We start from the raw sequence: 27,387 nt of genomic DNA, 5'->3' as shown, positions 1-27,387 counted from the left end.
GTGTGTGTGTGTGTGTGTGTGTGTGTGTGTGTGTGTGTGTGTGTGCGTGTGTGTGTGTGTGTGTGTGTGTGTGTGTGTGTGTGTGTGTGTGTGTGTGTGTGTGTGTGTGTGTGTGTGTGTGTGTGTGTGTGTGTGTGTGTGTGTGTGTGTGTGTACGTGCGTGTGTGTGTGTGTGTGTGTGTGTGTGCGTGTGTGTGTGTGTGTGTGTGTGTGTGTGTGTGCGTGTGTGTGTGTGTGTGTGTGTGTGTGTGTGTGTGTGTGTGTGTGTGTGTGTGTGTGTGTATGTGTGTATTTGTGTGTGTGTGTGTGTGCGTGTGTGTGTGTGTGTGTGCGTGTGTGTGTGTGTGTGTGTGTGTGTGTGTGTGTGTGTGTGTGTGTGTGTGCTGCTAGAGTTGCATTCACCAAAGCCTGACATACAGTCTACATATACTCATCAGCACCTTCTATCCACTGTTTATTAATCAAATAGCATGGTATAATGGTTAAGGTGTTAACCTCATCATCACAAGGGATGGGGTTAGATTCTGACCCCTGAAAGGGAAATTGGCTAAACTTAAAATAGCCTAGGCAGCTAGCCTATTACTTATATATGAACCTGAAATATTTTTTTTTCAGTTGGGCTGTGTTCCATGCACCCCACTTATGTAAGGGACTCTAAACTCTCACCCCTTATCTTTATACATATCTTTAATACCTCCAAGGTCAAATCAGTTTGAAAAAAAAATGCATGAACATCTTTTCTTTTTTCCCAAGTTGGTTTGAATTTCAAGGTAGCATATACAGAGGCTCAGGGTATGAGGACAGAGTCCCCATATCAGGGGATGCACAGGAACACTGTCACCTCCTGCAAAACATAAATCCTGTTACTTTATATGTGCTTACATGCATTGCAACAAGTTACTAGTGTTGGTAAGCTTGTCCATTGTAAATACAGCATGATAAATATCTCCTTAATTTGATATCTGCAGGTAAACATATCTGGTTAATTACTGTCTGATTACTGACACTCATTATGATTTTAGATGGAAATATGACATACAGGAAGCTCTTTCCAATCTCACTGATTATGGACAGTATTTTCAAGAATGCATCCAGAGCATAGAACCTTGTAATGTCAAGTTAACTACCATGTGCAATGCAGTCTCTATGCAGTAGAGAGGTGCCCCTTAGACACATTTGGAGTAGACGGCTGATGTGACAGAGGAAGCTATCCCTCTGAACACAGTACCACGTAGATGTGATTCTTAGGAGCAATTGTATACTCATTTAATGTTGATACTGGCATGACCGAATGTCCACCATGGTGTGCTAGGGCTACAAGGACTATATATCAAGTTTCTGTGAGGTGGTCAAACCATCTGTTAAGACAGAAGTAGGTTACTGCTATAATTTTTTTTTGTAATGAAACTCTTTCCTCCATCTGAGAAAATGATGATAATCAGTACCCCAGCATTTTGGGGGTGACATGTAGTGTCCTTTCATCAATATTGGTGGAAGGAGGAGGCTAATTGTTGACAGGATAGGTAGATTGAGATAAAACCTAGTTACTTTTGTTCCCAGCCCTCTTTGAACTCCTTTACCTGAATAGAACCAACAGTAAAGAGAACATCTATTCAGAGATCTAAACCTATGCTACCATATCAATAATACTATGACACATACCTAAACTAATATACCCCCCATTCAGGAATAGCCTGTCCTTATCTATTGAGCATTGTGCTTCTCTAGCAAACTTTAAAACCAGTTTGGATGACAGGATGGGGGAATGCATAGTGTACGGAAAGTCTATTTAATGCAGTATTGTTAGTCTACCATTAGAACTGGGTGAGGTGGCTGAGCTACTCGATGGTTTTTTTGGATGTCAGCTTGGTAAAACTATAACTCTATGAACCTGTGATGCCATACCACTCAGCTTTCTCTGATATAGTTCTGATTTTCCTCATATATTTGCTCTGCCCCTCATAACATTTTTGATTTTCTGGTAAATCAGTATTACAGTCAATTAATAATGCCAGGCATTACAGTTTCATACTTCTTATTGTTCAAAAAATGCAAGTTGGCACAAAACCTGTTGTTCTATTAACATTTTCAAGCAAATAAAAGTAATATTTAAAGTTGTCCCTGATTTTTGGGCATTTGTTCCCCCACTGTTTCTGGTTTTGTCCCTATTTGTTGGGCAAAAAATTGATAGATATGATTACTGCTTGCCTGATAGGAGAAGCTAAGAGGAGGGTTTAATTACTGAGATGTGGTGATATGGGAGGCTGTGGAGTCCAGTCATCACAGGAATGCATGAGATGGTGAGCTGTGGAGTCCAGCCTTAACTGGTATGTACTAGTAGGTTGGGGAAGTTCATCTGACTTGTTGACGGACACTAGGTTGGGGTTTCAGTCAAGGTTAGCATGCATGATGTCTAAGAAAGTCTGCAGGATGTAAAGTGAAAGACGGTGCTGCAGTTACTGTCGATATAAGAACAGAAGCAAACACTCTGATAACTGTTAGGATAGATGAGGTAGTGAGTACCAATTAATGCTGGAATGTGGAAACTAGGCAGCAAATAGAACAGGAACTCCAGTTACTATAGGGATAATGAAGTTGGAGACACTTGACTGATTACAGCTGGGCAGAACTGCAGCACAGGCAGGGCGAAGGAGTCAGCTGCCCCAGACACCAGTGATGATTTATCACTTTCAGTGTTGGTAATGCCTGGGTGAACACCATCAAATGTGTAAGTCTGAATACTGTACATTCTTTAAAAAGAAAACCCTACCTCTTTGGGCTTGCACATTAAAGGCCCTCTTAGATAAAGTAAAACTTTTGTTCTTTTAAACTGAATTATATATTATTTAGAAACAAAAAGCAGTAACAAATACAAAAATGAGATGAACATTGCAGTGAAACGATATTATAGGAAGGTAACATAAAGGCAACAACTGAACAACCAGTGACTAGATAAAACAGCACTCCCAGCTACACATATTATATGCAGGCTCAACTGTCCTATAACCAAATTTCAATATTTCTCTTAAAGTAACATTCATAAATATAAGAGCAATATGCAAAAAATTAGATCCAATCAAGGTCACATGGTCACATATTCTAATATTTGGAAAGGACGTCATTCCACATAATAAGGAGTTGAGAGTAGTAGCTAACATCTTTGAAAGATTAGAAACCACAGGCAAGTTTTTCAACATACAAATGCTAAAATGATGATGTGACAATTCACTCCTAGATTTCCATTCCTTGGCATATATTAATTTCACAATGCTAGATAGTTTCCATCTGTCTTTTGGTGCAGGAGAATGAGATTAAACTCCTGAGCTTAGTAGGCCAAAGAAACAGTATTTTCAATTTTGAGGGATAGACTAAATGCACTTTTCAACAGGGGCTTCAAATACAGCCAATATCTCTTGACAGTGGGTTATCCTTAAAACATATGAAAATATCCTGCATTAGAAGCTACACGGTAGCGTTGTCACCTCACAGTAAGACGCTGTCCGGTTCAATTCTTAGCTAGAGTGTCTTCTGCATGGACACATGCGTGAATGGGCGTACCTTCATTGAAGGTTGTGCATCAGGGCTGGTAACTCGGCACGTAAAACTTAACTACCAATCATTAGTGGACCGGAGTTCTGCTGTGGCGATCCCTAACTGGGAAAAACCAAAAAGACAAAGAAGCTACATACCTCTAACAATCACTGTCAGGCCTGAATTGTTTGTCTAAAATAAGATACCATCTGAATAAGAATCTCATTAGTTGTACCCAGGCCATCTATTGCATTAAAAAGGGGCTTTCCAAGCATAAGCCCATTTACTCCTGGTTACACAAATCTACTCCTGCTTCCCCCACCTACATTCCAACAATTTCTATAAATTCTTGTATATTGCACTATCCTTCCCTCTCCCAACTGAAGACCATTTATCCCAGGAAATTCCCCTCCTAGTAGTTCCAATTGGTTTTACATGTGTTATCCATTTATTTATTGCTACAGTCTTGTCCCACTCAACTATCCCCTTAGTTGACCAATACTGCCTAGATTCAACTCCTTTAGTTACTATTATGTAGGGATGATGCCATTTAACATGGATGTATCCCTTGCTCCATGCCAGGACTCCAAGCTGTAAGCACTCTTTATGAAGATCCAATAACCATACTTGGGGTAACTTTCATATGTCCACTTGTACAGAGTCTAATTGAAGTACTTCTGATTTCCAGTTTTTGTTACTAAATCTTAAAAACCGGGCTAGTTTAAAAGTTATAATGTAACTAGAGAAATGAGGAAACTCCCAACCACTTAAGCTCCTTTTACTAGGACGTAGGCTACCTGCAAAGAGATCTTTCTGGTAGAAGACCCAAATGTATGTGAGTTAACTAGCTCCTGCAACTGGAGGATTCATGAGTGGTCCACTGAGATGAGCAAATTCCATAACAAACAGAAGACATGCAGCATGCTCATGACCTTCGGGGCTTGAATTTTGCCTGAGACAGAGTACAATGACCATAACGTGTTAAGATAATCATCTTTAATTTTCTTAATTACGTTTGTTATATTCATTTCCAAAGTACCATCCCAGCTGTTCCGTATATAAACGTAAATGTTTTGGGATTTCACAATAGTCCTCTATACCACACTGAAGGCTCTTCTAGTCTAAGGCCAGCTCTTCTATTACTAGAAGGAGTAAACTAGCAGAAAGAGGACATCCCAGCCTAGTGCCTTTGACAATTTATCCTTCCTCAAAAAACCCATTAACCATTACTCCAAAAGTCGGTGCTGTATATAAATGTTTTTCCAAAGTAATAAACATATCATCAAATCCCCTAATCTCCAAAATGCAACACAGAAACTCTCAACACACAGAATCAACAGTTTTGGATATGTCAAACAGAGTGAACCCTGCACTACCAGGGTGTTTTGCAAAGTGAATATAGAAGGTGACTAGCTCTGACCAGTTATCAATACTCACTCTGCCACTAAAGAATCCATTTTGGTCAATTTGAATCAAGGAGGATAGCAGCTTTTACAGCCTCAATGACAGGACCTTAGCCATAAAAAGAAATTAAATTTATATTGATGAGGAATTGCTATATAAAGTAATTCAACTGAGGTACAGTATTCTTTGGTTTGGGTTTTAGGATTATCACAGTTTGGCTATGGTGAGGCTTGGAGTAATCAAATGCACCAAAAGCATGCTGGGTTTCCTAGTATCACTTGTTCTGGATTTCTGTAAGAGCATGTCAGAGTTTGACCCCCCCCCTCCCCAATTTTATAGAAGTCACTGGGAAACCCATCTGGATCAGGTGCTTTTTACTGCTTCATCTTAATAGTAGCATGAGATACTTCCTGGTATGTAATAGGTCATGCTATCCTATCCATGTTGCTCTGATTCAAGGACTGAAATTTGCCTGCTGACAGATCCCAGGTGAAATATTTTCTTAGTTGATCCATACCATACTGATGAGCATAGTAGATTAATTTTGGCTACATCTGATAACACTGACTCAGGTGGGTATTGGACTAAGGGCACCATTTATTCGGAAGTCCACTGATTGAAGAACCATGAGATACAATTGGGATCCCCTTCTATTTTCAACCACCAGAATTCCCCTTTTCTCATATGTGTGGCCTCTACTTTGGAAGTTTCAAGCATCCTAATCTCAGTCCCCAACAATATTTCTTATTTCTGTAGTCCATCAATGTCCTCTGCCATGACTATTTGTTCTGGAATAGATTTTAGTTCCCTCAGTTTGCTCACTACAGTATCCTTCTTCGATTTGTTTTCTTTAGGCCCTGTAGTTCATAGGATGATACTATGCTATTTGCCCAGAGGCCCTTATAGTTCCAAAATATTTCCTCTAATAGCCACTTAACAATCCTCCCACCAGTCTCTCTTCCCACTCATCACATCTGAGATATTTCTATTGAAAACATTCCTCTTTTTCCTGCAACCCCTTAATGTTTTGCTTCTGACAAGCCATATTAACAATAAGAGAAACTGGGGCATAGTTTGACAAGAGTATCTCATGTATTGTTTGGTTGTGAGTTTTACTTCTTAAACTAGTAGGAATGAGCATAAAGTCAAACCTACTACCTTTATTGGAAAAATTTCTAGAAAAAGATGGGGTATTGATATTCGGCGGACTTCATAACAGATATCAACCAAGTCCCAACATTTCTTCCAGTCTTTGAGGAAGATCTATCTCTTTCTATGGAGTTCATGTCTGTTAAAGAGTCAGTCAGTAGTTGCATTTAGTTCAAGATTAAAATAATCAGTTAGAACACTAGGGCCAGCTTTAATTATTGTTTCCTGCCAGGTTGAGAAAAAGTTAAACAAAATAGAATTCCTGCTGTAAAACGAAAAGGAATATGCCAAAGAAAACACTGACATTGAGAAAATTCTTTAATAATAACAGAAAAGCTTTTGGGACTATACCCTTCTTCAATATTACAAATATTTCAAAAATCAAAGCAGTTAAATTTAAATAGGAGCCAAACTGTCACATGATCGCAGCCAGCCAACCGTGTGGTACAAGCAATTAAATGGCAAAATTGGAATAAATAATAACCATAAAAGGTTGATAAAAAGTGACTGAAGAAGGCCTTGTCATCATTACTAGGTGCATACATATTCCATGTTGCCAATGGTTCATCACTGATGATCCCTAGCCAGACTAGCTGCCTAACAAAACCACTCCACATTACAGTATTCGTCTCTATTTTCAAGGAGAGGTGAAATAATTTGCTGTGCCATTTTCCCTCTCCCAGGTTTCTGTCTGAGAAGATAGTCCTACAGTCCTTTATGCACAACTTGACAGCATCCTTGACTTTTGTTTGAGTCTCCTGCAAACATATTACCTGCACGTCTTCCTTCTTGAATCTTTGGATTATCCTCGTCTAATGTCTTATAGGCTGGGTACACCCCCCAACATTCCATGAAATGGATCTAACAGTGTTCCTTGAGGATGTATTAACCATTTGTATAGAATTCCTTAGAGTGCAATGCTCCATAATATATTGCCGAGTCATCCACCCCTCATAATAGTAGCCAGGGGCATCCCCCTGAGCTAGGGAATAAAGGAGATGCCCCCTGGGTACTAAAACAATTAAGTCCAGATAAGAAGAGCCTGGTGGCTGTTAGGTCAACTAGATGGACCTGTAGTAGGCATGCTTCCCCCCAGGCAGAATATTTCAAAAGTTATGTTCATACTGGCATACCCTAGAGACATATATCAATATCTTGCAAATATGTAGGTGTTCTTGTGTAATCTATGTACTTAACCCCCAACATAATGAAGGGGTGACCATGATGACCATAACAGAGGACTATAACATGCAAAAATGTTATAAAACACAATCGGTATAACTGCTCTCAAATCAAAGGGTCATTAGGAAAAAGAGAAGAGAAGAAGATAAAGTGGATAGTCCTGCCACCAAAGAGTATGACACGGAATGGGTGGTTACCTACAGTAGAATGTCGGACATAAAGGTTGCAGAGAGAATAAGTAATATAGAGGTGCCATAGTGATGGGGACTGGCATGCGCGCTGCATAACAAAAAATGATTCTCATCAGAAGGTAGCAACATAAGTCCTTTCTTGCAATTGAAAACATGTTGCCCATTGCTTTCCTGCAAATAAAAACATATATGTGAAAAAGAATGAAGATGCATCAGCAAAATGTGTAATCAGCCTTAATATACATTTTATCTTTGTATATGCTATTGACACAGGAAGGTAATTGCAATATCATTACTAATGGCTTTGGTGAAAAAAAAAAGAAGAAAAAAAAAGAAGAAATACATGTACAGACATATCCACATGCTAATCCAATAAATTCCCTCCTCACCTTCCTCCATATAGCACATTCCTTGACCCCTCAGAGTCCACAGTGATTACTGTAAGGTCAAATAAAATAGAACAAGTACAAACAAACATTCATAACTCTTGAGATCCATGCCATGAGAACTCTGCTTGCAAACAGTAATGATCCTACAACTTAATCAGTGTCCAGTTAACCATCACCAGCACCACTGTCCAACCTATCCAAACCTTCAGCAGTATAGCAGTGCTTATCTGCTAAGTCCAAGTAGCCAAAAAAAGATCTCAGACAAAGTCTTTTTACTAAATGACTTGGATTTCCAGAGTGATGTACTGAATTTCAAGGATTTACATCCTGGTCATGGACCGTGATTCTACTGATTCACTTTGCTCTCCAGTTTTGACTCAGCTCCATGGACCAACATCTAGCTTATATACCACATTAAGTCCAATAATTCTTAATATTTCTTTCTTTAATGGTTAGCATTACACATCTCATTCTTTCAGAGGCAATTTCAAATTTCACAAGTATTATGTATTTTAACTTCAACAAATAACCAGAACCAGTTCATTTTCATGATTTTGTTCAAAATGTCAATTCTTTTTGGCATGTTTTATTAAGTGTCTTAGAGAAATGTTCTTTTCATGCATATATACTGCAAGATTGAGTAAAATTTTGGACAATGTCTTCTCACCTGCTCACAACCACACGTTCTGAAAGACTGAATTTTATTTGCATGAGCAGCTTTTTTTTCTGGTCTCCATTTTTGATACAGTGTTTTATTACATGCCTCTCTTTCACATATCTATTACTTTTATGCTTCATCCTGCTTTTATTTTTCATTTTTCCTAATTATGCAACATATATTTCATTTTCATACTCATCCTTTTCTTCAGTTAGTAATTGAAATTGTCCACTTATAATTCCTCTTGGTCTACACATATCTATAGTGTTTGATGAGGCCAGTCCTGTTTCCTTTAAAGGTCTGCCCCTTGTTTCATCATTTGTTATACCATGACTTTCTCCATTTCATATTATAGAAACATACAGCTGACCACAGTATTTGGTTTTATTATTCAGTTTGGTAATATATGCTTCTTCAGTTTCTGAAGCACATTGTGCTATTGTAAAGAACAAATGTCTAATAAATGACAAGTTCTTTCTAGGATTCAGAATTCTAATGTATTCAACTCAAAAAGATGCTGTATTTACTTTCTATTTATCTGGAAAACTAAAACAGTTAAATGGCTTTATAGCTTTTTCACCAACATCATTTCAAAATGCAGTCAAAATGGTCAAAATATTAATATTTTAAGCTTCTAGACAATCCGTTGTTAAGCCTTCCGTTACTAACCATAAATAACTTCAGGTCTAATGTTATCTTCCATGTGCTTTTATCAGGCTTTTTTGGTTCATATATGAAAAGGTCTATAACACTAAAGGGGACAAAAAAGTCATATTCGATATATTTAATCATTGCAAAAAGGGGTGAAACATGGGCAAACAACTCTGGTTGATTAAAAATCTCATTCCAGGCCAACACAATATATATACAATATATAGGTTCATAGGTTCATAGGTTTGTACTAGGCTATTGGCCCTAGGGCCCATACAAGCCTAGCCATAACAATTCCCTGGCTATTTCTTCCCACACTGTTTACTTCCCTGGACCCCTGTCTAACAGGGTGACTGACGTGATCCCTGGGGTGAATTTCCTTTTTCCCATCCAATCATCAAGGTTCCTTTTTTAGAGGGCCAAAGAGGCGCTCTGCTTGACATGTATGGGAAGTCTATTCCAGAGTCTAGGGTGTCTCTGGGTCAGAAACCTATCCCTCCAGCATATACTCTCTATGGGCACATGTTCTTAACTATTGTTTCTCCATCCATGCATCCATCCATCCATCCATCCATCCATCCATCCAGCTATCATTCCATCCACCCAACCGTTTAAATCAATGGTCATTGTAAGTGCCATTGGGTTAATAGTCTGACCAAGGATTACAAGACTTACCTATCTCTCATCAATAGTCTCTAGTTCATCTTGCAGATGTTTCTAGAAAAACAGAGACATAATCTGTTCAGTATGTCTTGCAACTATTCTGTGACTTATCTTGGGTGGTCAGGTCTGATATATCTTCAAATAAAGGTACCAAAAGGTATCCACACTCGATGCCCAAAATACCTAAAAAAACTCTTCTCTACCCAAAAGAGCTGCAGCAACTGTTTTCCAGGAACTTGTTTTACTGCCTATCTCTATAGTACACAGGGATGGAACCCTTATTGTGACCCAAATGGATGGGTTTCAATTATCATCCCTGGCACTGGAGGGAGCTGAGAAGGGAGGAAGAGTGGGAGTAGCAAAGAGGCATTATGTCTCTGCCTTTGGGGGGTGGAAAGCATCGCATGCACTCAGAGACACACGAGCAGGTGTGATTTCACTGGTAAGGACCATAGAAGCCACTGCTTGAGGGGAGTAACAGGGCTGCTTATTGGAAATTGAAGGGATAGCCTCCATGGTCAGCCCATTGCATGCCCCTCTCAAGTGCTTTGCTGAGATCATGTAGGGGATATAACTGCAAAAGAGACAGCAGATTTCTGGAACAGCAACCTGATGGGTGCCTAAATGATGGCCTTTCTGGTCTGCTTTCATCCCGATGATAGGGAAAGAATGATCTAAATGACCAGGAGGGGGACAATGACTGGCAGACAGTGAGGGTAAAAACAACAACAACAAAAAAAAAGTGAGAGAGAGAAAAATAACCCATCCTTGTTCATACATGAACAGCTGTGAGGGAGCCTAACATTTGTTTCATGTATCCACAGTCTCACCATTTTGTTCTTTACTGAAAGCTTATGTCCATTGAGAGGAATGTGGACATAGACGCATCAATAATATGAGAACTTTCTCCTATTACTTTTCTCTTGCTTTATCAAAACAGCTTAGCACAACTGCAGTACTGCTGAAACTGAGCCCATCTCTTGATGAGTCACCCAGTATCTTCTTCCTTACTTATGAACAAACCACAATATATTTATTAAACTGCTCCACATATAATGGCTACTGCATTCCCAGCAGCCTTGTGTAATCCCCTTTTATCTAGGAGAAAACCAAAATGTCTGATTTGGATGTGATGATTTTAATCCAAATGACTTCATACTCTGCAGCAAACTACTCCAGTGAAAACCAAAGACCATGGTCACTTGAAATCAAAAGGACAGCAGTGTCTGCATATAGCAATGCAATGCCCAAATTAAAGAAAAAAAAGAATACACTTTATAGGTTCATAGGTTGGTACTAGGCTATCGGCCCTAGGGCCTATACAAGCCTAGCCATAACAATTCCCTGGCTATTTCTTCCCACACTATTTACTTCCCTGGACCCCTGTCTAGCAGGGCGAATGATGTAATCCCTGGGGTGAATTTCCTTTCTCCCATCCAATCATCAAGCTTCCTCTTGAAGAGGGCCAAAGAGGTGCTCTGCTTGACATGTATGGGCAGTCTATTCCAGAGTCTGGGGAGTCTCTGGGTCAGGAACCTATCCCTCCAGCGTGTTTTGTTTATTGTGATGACAAGGTTTAGATCCCTGGAGCATGTGGCTCTGAGGGATTTCTTTAAGTGTAGCATGTCCAACAGCTCTGGGTTTGACATGGCCTTGTATGTTAAGCAGAGATCGCCTCGGAGTAGACGATATGTGACAGAGTATAGCTGGAGTTTTTTAAGGTGGTCAGCAAAGGGCATCTGCTTTAGGCCTGTGATTCTTTTAGTGAGGTACTTCTGCAGCCTTTCCAGTCATTGCAGATATCGTGAGAGGTACATACCAAATGGGGCATTGTATTCTATAATGGGTCTAATGAGGGATGAGTACAGTGGGACAATGACCTCCTTTTTTTTGGATGAAAAGTCCTTAGAGATGAGATGAGATGTGCCACACAGAAGGATTTCCTGACTGTTGTGGCAATGTGGTTATTGAAGATGAGACCACTGTCCACCTGTGTCCCTAAGTCTCTTATCATACTTTCAGGTGGTAATTCATGGATACATGTTTTTTTCCCAAAGGGGATAACTATACATTTCTTGGCATTGAGCTTGAGCCCATGGCTCTGGCACCAAGCATCTGTTTCTGTAAGGCATGTATCGACATCATTTGGGGATTCAATAATGGCTCCCAGTTTGCAGTCATCTTCAAACTTTGTTAGCCAGAGACCCTTAGTGTTGGCCTGTACTTCAGAGAAATAGATGCCAAACAAGAGAGGTCCCAGGACTGAACCCTGAGGTACTCCACTTGTCACTTGTCTGCAGCTGGATTTGGAGTCAGCTACTTTTACAGTGTGGGTTCTGTCAGTAAGCCAGTTGGCAACCCATCGAGTGACGTAGGGATTAATGCCCAGCTTAGTAAGTTTATCTATGGTTCCAGAGTGGGGGATGGTGTCAAAGGCCTTGGCAAGGTCCAGATAGGCTGTGTGGACTGCCTTACCCTCGTCCACAGCTCTGGAGACTGATTTGAAGAAGTCAGTCAGGTTCAGGAGACAAGATCGGCCCTTCACGAACCCAAACTGGGTGGGGTCCAGTGTTTTAAGGTTGCCAATGTCTTTGTTTATAAGTTCCATGATAATACGTTCCATGGCCTTGCAGATCGGGCTCATCAGACTGATGAGGCGGTAGTTCCCAGGATCCAAGGTGGATCCCTCCTTGTGGAGTGGGATAACTTAGCTGTGCGTCACTCAGTGGGCATGAAGCCCGAGGTGAGGGTATGATTAAACATGACACTTAGGTGAGGTGCCAGTTCATTTTGTAGTTCATGTAGTACACAGCCCGGGATGTCATGTGGTCCCATGAATCCTGTATTCTTAGCTTTGGAGAGTGCGTTTTTTACCTGTGTGGCCGTTATTACCAGAATTTGGCAATCATCTGGTATTGAGATGGGCTATTTAGGGCATGTGAGGGGGGTGAAGTTGGCACTGTATTGATCTGCCAGGATATTGGCAATATCCTTGGGATCAGTATGTTTAATGTCATTCTGTTGTAGCTCAGAGCAGATCTGAGCATTGCCATTTAGATTCTTGACATAGTTATCGAATGCTTTGTGGTTGTCTTTGGAATCTTTGGCAATTTTATTTTCATAACTAGCTTTGGAGGATTTTATGAGGGATCTCAGCTTCTTACTGAGGCTGGTAATGGAGTTTTTTTGCATCCTGGGATTTTCCTCTTTTCTGCAACAGTTTCTTCCTTCTGTTGTACAGTTTGTTTATGGCAAGGGACCACCAGATTGGATTCCTTTTTCTGGAGGAAAGCATCTTGGTTCTATTTGGGATGGCACGATTCATGTATGAGTGGATGTGCTTGTACAGTGCCTTAGTGTAGGACTCAGCAGTCAAACTTTCAGTTCCTGTCTGCATGGGTGTCATGAAGTTTGTAACTTCTGACTTGAGTAGCATGAAGTTGGCTTTGGAGAAGTTTTTTATGGAGGTTTCCTTACTGGGGGGTTGGATGTGAATGTTAAGGGTGATTAGCTTATGGTCTGATCTGACCAACGAGGGGGTGACCATAGGTGTGAAGCATTGATTTCCCATGTTGGTAATGACCAGGTCTAGGATATTGGAGGCCCTGATGGGACTATGGATTAGTTGATCCAGGGTATTGGAATTTATGAATTCCAAAAACTGTTGGGCAAAGGTGTTGGTACACGAGTAGTTTTCCCATTTAATGGCAGGGTAGTTGAAATCACCCAGTATTAGGGTGTTTGGTTGTATATTAATATTTTTCAGTATGTTTATAAAGGTGTAGTGAGAATCTTGGGGCATGGTGGGGAATCTGTAGTAAGCTACAATTTGGATTGCAGTCTTACTTAGTGTTAGTTGCACCTGGAGAATTTCAGACGGATTGTGTTGGGCAACTAACCTGGTAGTGTGAATATCCTTGGTGAATATGGACACTCCTCCACCTTTAGTGTTTCGATCCTGGTTTGGTGGCCGAAAAGTGTGGTAAGAGTTGTAGCCTGGTATTGCAGGGGTGCTCTCTGGAGCCACGAACCAGGTTTCAGTTACTGCACAGAAATTGATGTTCTCCATTTTTAGGAGTGCCTCGAGAGAGTGCATTTTGAGGTTTAGCCTTCTAGCACTGAGTAGCATGCTACACCATCTTAGCCTTTTTATAAACATTAGGAACATGGGGAATAAGCAAGACAAACACATAATCTTACCTAAAGCCAAGAATGCAGAAATATTTCTCAATCTGTAAATATAGGGACCAAAATGGTAAGCAGCAGCCCTGAGAACCCATACTGTTGTAACATTTCTGACAAGACATTCTGGTGTATATGTTGAATGATATTATTATCATCATCATCATCATCCCTCATAAGGCCAATAATTGGATACAACTGTGTTCACCAGTGGCAGTGGTTAACACTGAACAGCCTGCCTGTCCCTGGAGGAGTGGTTACTGCCTAGAAGCTGTAGTTTTATTGGCCATTTTGGGTCAATTCTAAACTCCTTGATCCCTCTCTCTTAAAACATTACAACTCTCTTTTTGCGCAGTTTTGTGCACTGAGCAGCGTCAGGCAGCACCGCCTAAACAGGTTTAAACTATTCCAGGCACCACAAAGTCTGCTCTTCACTTAAAACTGTTCAAACTCTCAAATTAATCACTCTATTCTCTTTCTAAAGCCCTGCACTTGCTCAGCTCTTATAAGGAAACACTAACTAAAGCACTACATCCTCCTTGACTTCTCATAAGTATTAGGCTCCCGATTGGTCCTTCCTGATCTAGTGAAAAATCAGTTCCCTTCCCTAATCTGATCAGTAAAAAAACAGTTCAATATACTAATCTGGTATGTCCAAGGGTCAGTTTCAGGGTTACTCTCCAGTCCAGCTGGTGAATCTGTGAATTTTGAGGCAATGTTACAATTGCCTTATGTACACAGACAACCCTCTCCTCCTTCCAACAAACTCTAATACATGTGAGAGATGCAGTTACACAGCCAAACTGGAGGCAGAGCTCTCTCAACCCAAGACTGGCACAGTCAGTCAGGAGGAAAAGGTAACCACCTGCACCACAAATCCAGTCTCACACAGACCTATTATTGCATCTGCATACCCAACACATAAACACACAAAAACATACTCCAAGGCTCTAAATAAAAATCTGCCTAAACAGCAATGACCTCCTAAGCAGATATCCAAGCAACAGCCACCCCTCAACAATACCCATGAATCACATATCTCACAAAATCAGTGTGCCTCACAGTCAAAGCCCTTAAGGCCAAACAAGACACCAAATACACTTCTTATAGGGGACTTTATTGTCCGGCACACTGACGTCCCTCTCACCAGACTGAACAAGGAGAATATTGCTGTAAGCTGCCTGTCGGGTGCCAGGATCCTCCACATTACACAAGCACTCAGGTCACTCCAAAGCAAGTACAAGTATGACTCCATCATTGTCCATGCTGGTGTGAATGACCTGAGATGTACCTCCCTGGACTACATGAAAAGAGACATAGAGGAGCTCTCTGATCATGTAGCCCAGGCTGGTATGACCCTGACCTTGAGTAGCATCTTGCCCTCACCAAGAATGATGCCACAGTATAAAGACAAAATGATCAGTTTCAACAACTGGCTAAAGTATTGGTGTCATTCAAAGGGGATCCAGTGTCTGTCAGCCTGGGATGACATGCTCGACAAGCCACGTTGCTTCGCTAGGGACGGCTTGCACCTGTCACCCTTAGGCTTTCGTATACTGGCCAAGGCTCTTACCACCCCCATAGTGCCTTTTTTAGGCAAGGCTCAAAGGACAAACCCACCTCCATAGACAACCCAAGGATAAAAAACCTAAAGGTAATGCTACTCAATGCCAGAAGTCTAAACCTCAAGATGCACGCACTCGAGGCTCTCCTCAGTATGGAGAAAATCGATGTCTGTGCAGTAACAGAAACCTGGTTCAAGGCTCCTGAGAGCACCCCAGCACTACCAGGTTATAATTCATACTATGCGTTTTGGCCCCAAAACTTGGACTGAAGCACAAAAGGAGGGGGATTATCTATATTAATCAAAGATACCTACACCTCCAGGTTAGTGGCACTGCACGAAACATCGGAAACCATCCATGTGCAACTAACAGCAGGCAAAACTGTCTTTCAGTTTGCAGCCTGCTATAGAACACCATCCCTATTACAGGAACCCCACTAGGCATTCCTGAGAACACTGGAGAATATAAAGGTCTCTCCAAACACTATGTTATTGGGTGACTTCAACTACCCAAACATTGACTGGGAAAACTACTCAAGCCCAAACACCCTCACCCAACGGTTCCTTGAATTTATAAACTCTAACATGATGGAACAACTGGTCACCACTCCTACAAGAGGAAACAACATACTGGACCTGGTAATCACCAACATGGGGAATCTATGTTCCACACCAGAGGTAAACCCCTCATTGGTAAGATCAGACCATAAACAAATTTCCCTGGACATCCATATCCTGTCCCCACCACCAGCCAAGGAAATCACGGTAAACAATTTCTCAAAAGCCAACTTTGCACTTCTCAAGACTGAGGTGGAATCCTTCAAAGCCCCCGGGCCAGAGGATAATACAGCCCAATCCGCAGAATCCTTTACAAATGCATTCTATGAGCACCTGCAGGAATGCATGGATTGTGCTATCCCAAATAAAACCAAGACTCACTCCTCCAAAAACAGGAGACCTGTCTGGTGGACCCCGGCCATAAATAAGCTATACAACAGAAGGAGGAAGCTACTACATGACAGATCAAAATTCCAAAAAGGGAAGGCATCTCTGATCAGTATTAGCAAGAAACTTCGATCCCTCATAAAATCATCAAAGGCCAGTTTCAAAAGAAAAATTGCCCTAGACACTAAAGATAATCACAAGGCCTTCTTTAGTTATGTCAGGAATATGGGTGGAAACTCCCAGATATGCTCTGAATTGTTGCATAACGGTACAAAATATACCAAACCTACAGACATAGCCAACATCCTGGCTGACAGATTCAGCGCAAACTTCTCCCCCCTTCCCCCCCAAAGGAGCAAATGCCTATCCCAACTGAATGTAACATCCCTGACATCACAGATGCACAGGTGAAAGCTGCCCTCTCCAAAGCAAAAAATACAGCATCTATGGGACCGGACGGTGTCCCAGGCTGTGTCTTACACGAGCTCCAAGAAGAACTGAACCCTCACATTAAGTCACTGTTCAAACTTAGCCTTACTACAGGATATGTACCCAAAGAATGGCGTACAGCTACAGTGGTTCCACTCCACAAAGGTGGTGCCACAATGGACCCCGGGAACTATCGCCCCATAAGCCTGACTAGTCTGGTCTGTAAAGCTATGGAGCGTATTATCATGGAACTCATAAACAAAGACATTGGAAGCCTCCAGATACTAGACCCTACCCAATTCGGCTTTGTTAAGGGCAGATCTTGCCTCTTAAACCTAGTTGATTTCTTTGAAACAGTTACCAAAGCCATAGATGAGGGCAAGGTAGTCCACACAGCCTACCTGGATCTCGCAAAAGCCTTCGACACAATACCCCACTCGGGCATCATAAATAAGCTTACCAGCTTAAATATCAACCCCTATATCACAAGATGGATTGCAAACTGGCTCAGGGATAGAACCCACATGGTCAGAATCACAGGTGCCATGTCCGAATCCAAACCAATTACAAGTGGCATCCCTCAGGGCTCAGTTCTGGGACCTCTCTTGTTCGGTATATACTTCTCTGAGGTTCAGGCTAACACAGGGGGATTATGGCTGACAAAGTTCGCAGATGACTGCAAACTGGGGGCCATAATCGAATCTCCAGCTGACACAAGCATCCTCCAAAAGGGTCTCACAGAGACGGATGCTTGGTGCCAGAGCCACGGCCTAAAGCTAAATGCTAAAAAGTGCATAGTCATCCCCTTTGGGAAAAACAAGGTGCCCACAAATTATCACATAGGTGGTAATCCATTAAGTATGGAAGAAGTAATTAGAGATTTGGGGACCAATGTAGATAGTAATCTCTCCTTTGATAATCACGTTGCCAAAGGGGTTAGAAAGACCTTCTATATAGCCCACCTTATCACGAAAGGGTTCACATCTAGATCAAGAGAGGTCATTGTGCCCCTCTACTCGTCACTCATCAGGCCCATAATTGAATACAATGCCCCTTTTGGGATGTACCTTACCCGACACCTGCAGCAACTGGAGAGACCCCAAAAGTACCTCACCAAGAGGATCATGGGCTACAAACAGATGTCCTATGCAGCTCGACTAAAGAAACTCCAGCTCTACTCAGTTGCTTACCACCTATTCAGAGGCAATCTATGCCTGATGTACAAAGCCATGCCAAACCCAGAATTAATGGACATGCTCCACCTCAAAAAATCCAAGTCCCTTAGAGCTACACGCTCCAGGGACTTAAACCTCAGCACAAAAATAAATAGGACATGCTGAAGGGACAGATTCATTTCCCAGAGGCTCCCCTCACTGTGGAATAGAATCCCAATTCATGTTAGACATAGCCCCTCGCTGACCCTCTTCAAGTGAAATCTGGACGCGTGGATGGGAAATCGCAAATTCACCCCTGGGATGTCTTCTGTGTCCCTGCTAGACAGAGGCACAGTAAACTAATCTTAAAGGGTACCTTCTGTGACCTACTTTACAAAGGCACAGTAGGCTAATCTAATAGGGAGGCGGAAGCCAAATACACTCTGGCTAGGCTTATAAATGCCCTAGGGCAGATAGCCTAGTATCTACCTATGAACCTATGAACACCCCTTTTGTTATGTACCTTTCCAAGCACCTGCCACAATTGGAGAGAGCACAAAGGTTCCTCATAAGGAAAAGTCAAGATTTTCAGCATCTGTCCTATGAGGATCATCTGAAATCACTGTTACTTTATTTTGTTTCATACAGGCTGCTCAGAGGTGATCTCTTCCTTGCATATAAGGCAATCTCTGACCCTGCTTTATTGCAAATGCTGTATCTCCATAAGTCAAATGGTACACTGGTTACTCACTCTAAAGACCTTAACCTGGTATGTGATATTAATAGAACTTGCTGGAGAGACAGATTTGTCTCCCAGATGTTACCACTCCTTTGGAACAGACTCCCACTTCATGTCAAACAGAGCACCTCATTGGCCCTCTTCAAATGGAGTCTGGATGATTGGATGCGTAACCATAAATTCATCCCGGGAGATCCAACTGTGTCTCTCTTGGACAGAGACAATTTGTGCTGATCACTGAAATCAGGGTAAAACATGGCTAGGCTTGTAAGGGCCCTAGGGTCATTAGCCCAGTAACTTCCTGTGATGATTATGATCCTCGTTACCATTGCCATTGTCATCACTGTTACCGAAATGTATACTTTCTGTAGGTCTGCAACACATATGCAGGCTGTACTGATGAGCTCCCTTCAATATCTGTGCAAGGGTGGAAACTTGATCCGTACTGTTTTATGGTGATAACAGAATTAACATTCCACATATCGAATAAAAGATTCCAGTACAGTGTGGTTAAGGAGAGTTACCTCTTCAGCAAAACAAGATAGTACCAGTGGAAGAAACACGGCTCCTTTTCTTTTTACAGCTTTATTTGTAAGAAGGTAACAAAACACCACAGCAGCACGTAAATCCAACAAACAGCTCCAAACACATTAACGCTATGTCTCCACACCTGTGTTTTCGTTTGAACTCACTTCCTCAGATGCACAAGAATAATGCTTACTCTTCCCCTTCAGCTTAAATACTGTTACTAATTAGATAATTGAAACTCTTAATACAATAAAGATTCTTAATTACACTTATTCCACCATGATTACATTAAAATCCACCTCAACAAAATGCCTTCATGTCTTTTTTAAAAATAATGATTAAAACAAGCACATTCCATTTTATTACCTTACTGTTCACAACATTTCATCCCTATAATTAATTCATAAGGTTTATTTATAAAATTCAATAAATTAAACACATAAAATTCATACATAAAAAATTCATACATAAAAAATACATATACACAACCCATTCATTGCTCCCTCTAGTGTATAAATTACCACATTTCACTCAAAGTTTTTAAAGTGCTTAGAATAATGCCCATCAACATTTTTGTTGCCAAAAAGCAATCACAAATTCATTCCCTGGTAACACTGTATACACAGAAAAAGTGATTTCATACACAATATACCCACTTGTGTTTCAGAAATGGAACATTTTCTTTTTAATATTTTTAACTCCTAGGGTATACGTTACCCTAATCAGAGCTTTGCTGCCCTTATTTTTAATACTGGGGCTAATGACACATAATTATTAAGCCCCGGTGAGTTATAAGCTTCTAGTTGGAGTTGCCAAAGTAACTCTTTATACTCAATGGTGTCCTCCCAAGGTCCACCCCGAATATCCTTATTTACAATCTCCAGCACAAAAAAAGTATATTCAGCTTCTTCACATTTTGTTTTGTGTTTAAATAGGGCATTACACATACATTTTGTCTTTATTTCGTAATTATGTTCATAAATTCTATCTCTTAGTCTTCTTTCAGACTTCCCCACATAAAATGCGTCACATTTCTTACATACGCTCAGATAGATTATGCCTTTGGTCTGACAATTAGCATATTGCTTGCTCTGAACTAAAATATCCCTACTTTTTACATATATTGTGTCTTTATTACAAATAAAAGGACACTGGGAGCACCTCCTACATTTAAATGTACCCTTTCTCTCCCTGGTAGTGGTATTTTCCTTACTTTTCCTTTCAAAGAAATTTTTCAAGTTTTTTCCTTTTCTAAATGTACATTTCAAGGGCTGTGTGAACAAGCTTCCTAAGTCAGAGAATTCACTGAACTTTGCCCACTCTTCTTCCACCATTCTTCTAATAACTCTTGCCTCCCCACTATAATCTAATATAAAATTATTTTTCGCATCAAAGCTGTCCTTTTCAGTTTTATCCACCTCCTTAAGAACATCATCCTTCCCTAAAATGGGCTGATATTTATCCAGTCTTCCATTCCTAACCTCCTTTTCGATTTCCCCAATTAAATTGCTCGGGTAGCCTCTGTCCATAAACATCACATGTAGTTTGTTACATTCTTCATCAAAGTCACAGTCCCTAGAGGACATCCGGCTGCCTCGAACAAACTGTCCTTTAATTATTCCCTTTTTGTGGTGGTGGGGATGTGCACTCTCATATGCTAAAAAGGAGTTAGAATAATTGTCCTTTCTATATACCTTAGAGTAGAATTCCCCTTCTCCTTTTCCCACAAAAATGTCCAGATATTTTAGACATTCCACACTCTTTGAATAAGTAAATAACAAAAAGGAGGTGGTTTGAGAAATATAGTGAAAAAAGGCTTCAAATTCTGCTTCTGACCCTACCCATAATAGGCAAATATCGTCCAGAAACCTTTTATACATTTTCCAGCAGCATTTAAACTGTGAATTTAACACAAATTTTTGCTCCCATGCTGCCAGAATAATATTCGCATATATGGGTGCACAATTTGCACCCATAGCAATTCCCTTTGTCTGCTTAAAAAATTCACCTTCAAAGTGCAAGTAATTACTTTTCAATACAATATCCATTAATGTTAAAATTAAACAAAATTCATTATGCGTGAACTTTCCATAGTTAAGCAATGCCTCCTCAAACCATTCCATTCCCTCTTTGTATGGAATGGATGAAAAAAGGTCCACTATGTCTAGAGTTATGAATACTAGACCTTCATCAAAAAATTCCTTCTTCAGGTTCTGGAGTAGATCCCATGAGTCCTTGACCACACCTGCCCCTTCCTTAACCACTCCCTTTAACTTGCAATCTAGCCATTTGGCTATAGGGGCCATAACAGATCCTTCTGAAGAGACTATGGGTCTCATGGGTGGATTTTCCTCATCCTTATGGACCTTGGGTATACCAAATATGTTAGGGACCTTAGGTTTCTCCACATGTAGAAATCTAAAAGTGCTCAAATCAATTACTCCTTCTAACAGTAAATCATACAATTTTAAATAAACATTCCTATTAGCAATATTGATTTCATTTATGGAAGATCTCACATATCTTTCTTCATTACCTAAAAGTTCTAACATTTTGGCCTCATAAATCATTTGGTCCATAATTATTGTACCCCCTCCTTTGTCAGGTTTCAATATTCTTAAGGTAGGGTCATTAGAAAGTTGCAACAGTAACTCATTCTCTTCCTTCGTTAAATTATACCCTATCCTATTGTCCATCAAAACTTTCCTTAACTTCCTTTCCATTACCATTTCAAAATTCTTTACTTGCTGATTTAAAGGTGGGTTGAACACACTTCTTTTCCTTAGGTTCCCTTTTACCATACTGTTATTACTCTGTTCATGGAACATTAATTCAAGATTTTTCTTCCTTGTAAACATTTTAAGATCAATCAATACTTTGTTCAAATCAGCCTTCCTATTGGGCACAAATTTCATTCCCTTAGTAAATAATTGGAAGTGTATAGCTGACATTTCTACACCACTATAATTGTAAATGTTATAATTCCCTAATTTCCACACAACTCCCTCCTTAACCATTTTTTTCTCCCTCTGAGGGGCTTCAATACTCCCACTTCCACACTCTACCAATCTCTGTAAGGCCTGCTCCTGTTCTGGTACCTTTGGTATTGAGCCCCCCCCCCCTGGTAGTTTTTTTGTGGGTTCCTCTGATGATAATTTTTGATTCTTTCAGATCTCCTCAATTCTGGATATTCATTATCCTCCCTACTAACATCCCTTTCTCCACTCTCTACATAATCTTCTTCACCCAGGTTTTCCTGATTATAAACAATGTTGAACTTTTGTGGAAAAAAGTCCCTGGGTTTTGGGTAATTGGTCTTTTCCTTGTACTCCATAATATCCCTGTCAAGCTTTTTACATTTCCTCTCAAAAATACTATTCATACTCTTCTCAATATTTCCCAATGTATTTTGATATTTAACCTGATTATCCTCCACTGCAAAAAGTAAATCCTTAGTAATGCGTTCATTCACTTCTTTTATTTTATTATTTAAATCATCCATAACCCTCATATTTTCTTTAATAATAGCCTTAAGAATTCAAACCCACACATATCAAAAATCTGTAGTAGTTCAACGTGAAATTCACTACCTACCCTCACCTTATTAGGGTACCGGCAAACCCTCAGACCTTTAGGCACAATTTTTAAACTTAAACATTCATTTAGGTATGCATTTTCCATTTCCAGGTTTTTGAATTTGAATAACATTTCATCAAACACTCTCAAATTATATTTAAAAGACGAATTAACGTCATTTGAATGCACTTTGTATACATTTTTAGTTTTAAAATTATATTTAAAATTATAAACATTATCAAAGTCCACTTTAGTTTGGTTGGAATATACATCATGGTCTCCATTTAAATTACCTGCAGTCCTGTTACTAGCCGTAACATTACTATAACTTCTGGGTATATTTCCAACATTTTTACGCCTCACCGCCCTGTTGTCACTATTGTTCGTTGCAAAAGGTGGACAGGCATCATCCTCCGAGCTCCCCGAAAAAATATTTGGAATGCCCACTTCTCCTTGCAGCACACCCTGCCTAGGGCCGATGTTCTGGCTCCCTTCACCTCTATCTGGACTGGAAACAACGCTCCTTCCTCCATTTCTTTCTCTTTCCCTCCTCGGGAGAGCCTCCTGGTTGTTCGGTAAACTGCTCATAGTACCTATTGAAGCAGGACTGTTTCCTGCCAACAATTCCAGCAACTGGGTCAACTGATTGGATAACCTATCCAATCTGTCCGTGCTATCTGGTCTATCCAATCCGATTACTCCTTCCACGCTTGCCGTAGAGCCCTCCTCCACCTCCATAACACGACCAACCGAAAAACAATGGAGGCTAGTACTACGAAATGTCACAAACCAGCAAAACAAGATAGTACCAGTGGAAGAAACACGGCTCCTTTTCTTTTTACAGCTTTATTTGCAAGAAGGTAACAAAACACCACAGCAGCACGTAAATCCAACAAACAGCTCCAAGAGTTACCTCTTCCTAGCAGCACTAATACAGGAATAATAAAACAGTTAAGCAGGTGAAAAAGTGTTTTGTAATTTGTAGATATACGTTTCTGAAATACATCTTTTTTCCTTTGCAAAATCTGTCTTGCACAAATTTCTGCTCATCTTCAATGCTATTTTACCACTCTTCCTGAACAGGAAGCAATGTCTGGAGTCAGTATTTATGTGACAGGCTAAGTGAAGCTTACAGCTGTCTTTCAGTAAAACATACAAAAATGTTGTATCTAACTGAATTCAGTTCAGTTGTTTTTGCTTTCAGTAGATCTTACTTTATGTAAAATATAGAGAACATAAAAACGTGATTGCTCTCAGTGGAAATACAGCAAGGTTGTTAAAAAGTTTAAACTGGCATCTTAAATGTGCACACTTTTGCAGTATCTAATGTATAGTGCTCCCTGAAATGTTATTCCCGGCCAAAAGATAAATTACCTTATTTGGGCTATAGCTTCCACCTGAGTTATGTGGCTGACGAATTACATTTAAAATACAAAAATTGGGACTCTAAATCAGACAGACCAACAGTTAAATTTAGTTTTTGCCTTACTTTCAAATGATTCACAATGGATTGCAGTTCTTGAAGACAAGCTCAAGCCTGAAAGTCACAGCCTATAATACACTGCATTAGACTTAGAAAAGAAGTCAGAGGTAGAAAGAATTTATTTAACATTTGTTTACTGGGAAAGTTCATCCTGGAACAAAGCCAATTTTCAGCAAAGGCCCAGGGAGAAACACTGCAGACGTATGCCTTTGTAATGTGGGAGGAAACCGGAGTACGTGGAAAAAACCTACGCAAATGCAGGGAAGACATGCAGACTGCACAGAAAGCACTCTAACCAAGAATCAAACTAGCAAACCTTGTTGGGAGGTGACAACGCTACTGCTGCACCACAGCACTATCCAGAATCAAATAAAATCTGTAGTTTTTAGTAGTAATAGGACAGATAAGCTGCTAACTAGAGTTCTGTCATTCCAATGTTAAAACCATTTATTTTATATTTTATTGTACAAGTGTACAGCAACTCGTATATATAATTTTGCATAGTTCATTTCTTAACTGTATTTATTTCAAGTAAAGAATTGTATTCATTTAATTTCAGTGGCATGTGGCTGCTGATTTATTTATTGAGCTCTTGTGCAGGGAAGGAAATAACTTCTCTGGTAGCAGGGAAGGTATCGGTATGGTCAGAGGCTCATATCACACATGCCTCTCTTAGGGCAGGGGTGGTATGGGGCAAATTCTATACCCCAACTTAGGAAGTATGTGCTTAGTAAAATAGTACTCCATACACTTGTGCTTGCTTGGTTAGGCATGATACAACTGTAATGTCATGTTTTAACAATTTACACAAGTTAATCAGTCTGAACATGCCTCTCAACTGTCCAGATGTTCACAGAATGTCCAGATTTTTGCCTCATATTTTTGATCTTTCCTCATACAATTTCTGCTTTTCTGGCAAATCACTGGGATAATCTGATAACTGAAGTGAATTAAAGTCACTCAGTAATGACATACATTTGAGTTTCAGACTTCAAATCCTTCAGAAAATGTATGTTAACACAAACCCTGTTACTCTAGCAACTTTCTAAGTTTATAAGAGCAATATTTAAATTCTGTCACTATTTTTGGGCCTTTGTCCCCCATTTTGTCAGTCTTTGGCCAGATTTTTTGCACTAAGAAGTTGAGAGGTATGAGTCTGAACCATTCATAGGTCATAGATGGCATAGTTACTGCCCAAGCTAACTAGCAGAGGTGGTAGCTTGCTGATTGGAAACAGCTTGAAATTGCTTACTTCTCTGCATAGACTGTTTTATAAATATTTTGTCTTGCATGACTATATCTACTTTCAATATTATGAGGGTTTAAAATAGTAAAGAAAAGCAAGGGCCTTAAGTACTAAGAAACAGAAGGCAGGTGTATTCATTTATTTCAGGAAATACACGTCATTGGAGCACACAGTGCCTAGTAGCCTAATAGCATAATGGTAGTTTGTGGCACTGATGAGGTCGGGCACAGGATAGCTATTTTGATTTGCACTCTATTAAGTTTGAAGTGCTGGATACTTTTCAGGATGTGGCAGAATGTTGTCTGTCAGGGATTAAGGATCATTTAAATGGAGTTTGGTTTCCCCTAGCCTTGATTTTGGTAATTGTTTATAATCTCAGTACTCACATTTCTGAGTCAAAGATGTGGAGACCAAATGGCCAAAAATCCTGAATTACATATACGAAGCTTGAGATAGCCATTTCTTGGAATATTCCATTTTGTCCAAGGTATGGTGATCTCAGATTTGGAATACATAAGTTCATGTGTGTGTGTGTGTGTGTGGGGGGGGGGGGGGCTTTTCCACTATATCAGGAGTACCTTGCCCCCTGAAGCAAAATGTAATGGAGAAGAGCAATGTTTGAGATTTACTCTTTTCCTGTATCTTTGGTCTTTTGCTTTTTTTTAGTGTCTTGACACTCTGCAATGTGAGTATTAAGCTTTCAATAGAGAGCCCTCAATTTATATCAACTCAGGGTCAGCTTCTAAGTTTTTTTTGCCCATTGTTGATGTGTTTTATTGCTTAGGCTGTTCAGATATAATTTGAATTGGTGATTTTAATGACCTGGTGAAACCAAATGGCACATACTAGTTTAGTTCATAAAATTAATCTAAGTGAAACACTCTACCTTCTAAGGAATCCTTCTCCAGGAGCAAATAGTCCCTGTTTCACAGCCTACCTCAAACATTTTCTAACTTAGGACTTGTGTGAAACTCAGTATATGAAAATACAATCAATCCATGATAACCACATTTAGAGCCTACCCCAAGACTATCTTAAATCATTTCTCCAAGTATGACAATACCTGGCTTTTACCACCCAGACTTTTGTTTCCTAAAGTACTCTTCCCAGCCTGTAGATACTATTCTGTACCCTGTACTTTCCTTTATAACATCCATTCTCATAAACAAAAGTATCACTGTTAGTAGGGCACATATGAACATAAGCATGGTTGATACATGTCCATTTAAACTTTCCAAATAGAGCAGTTACATTTCTGTGGAGAACTTTTAATGTCTGTTTGATCAATTTACTTCTGGACTATAAATAACAACCAAGTAAATAGCTACTATATGTTTAGATTTCAACTTAGAACCATTCAGTGTCTATGTGAACTGTCTCAAAATTATTGTCAGTAGCTTCCATGTAGATGACTAATGAATGTACAGACTTCAGTTTAGCATTGTATCAACAGTCATTAAGTACTTTTGGTAATATGCTAACTTACCTGCCATCTGTGACCTGGGTCATTGTGGCAAATGATCATATTAGACCAGTTTACCTATCCAGTTATCCATATAAATAAATACATAAATAAAAATTCAGCCAAGAAAATAAATCTACCATGACAAATATACTGTGGAAGATAATATAACTATATATCTTCCTAGCCAGCAACACTGTCTCAATAATCTTAATGCACTACTTGTCTGACTACTGGAGCTGAGGGATGAGTCTGTGAGGT

Source organism: Protopterus annectens, chromosome 1.part0 (assembly GCF_019279795.1).
Source record: "Protopterus annectens isolate FY-2018-M chromosome 1.part0, PAN1.0, whole genome shotgun sequence".
Lineage (NCBI taxonomy): Eukaryota > Metazoa > Chordata > Ceratodontiformes > Protopteridae > Protopterus > Protopterus annectens.
This window is presented reverse-complemented; position numbering follows the sequence as displayed.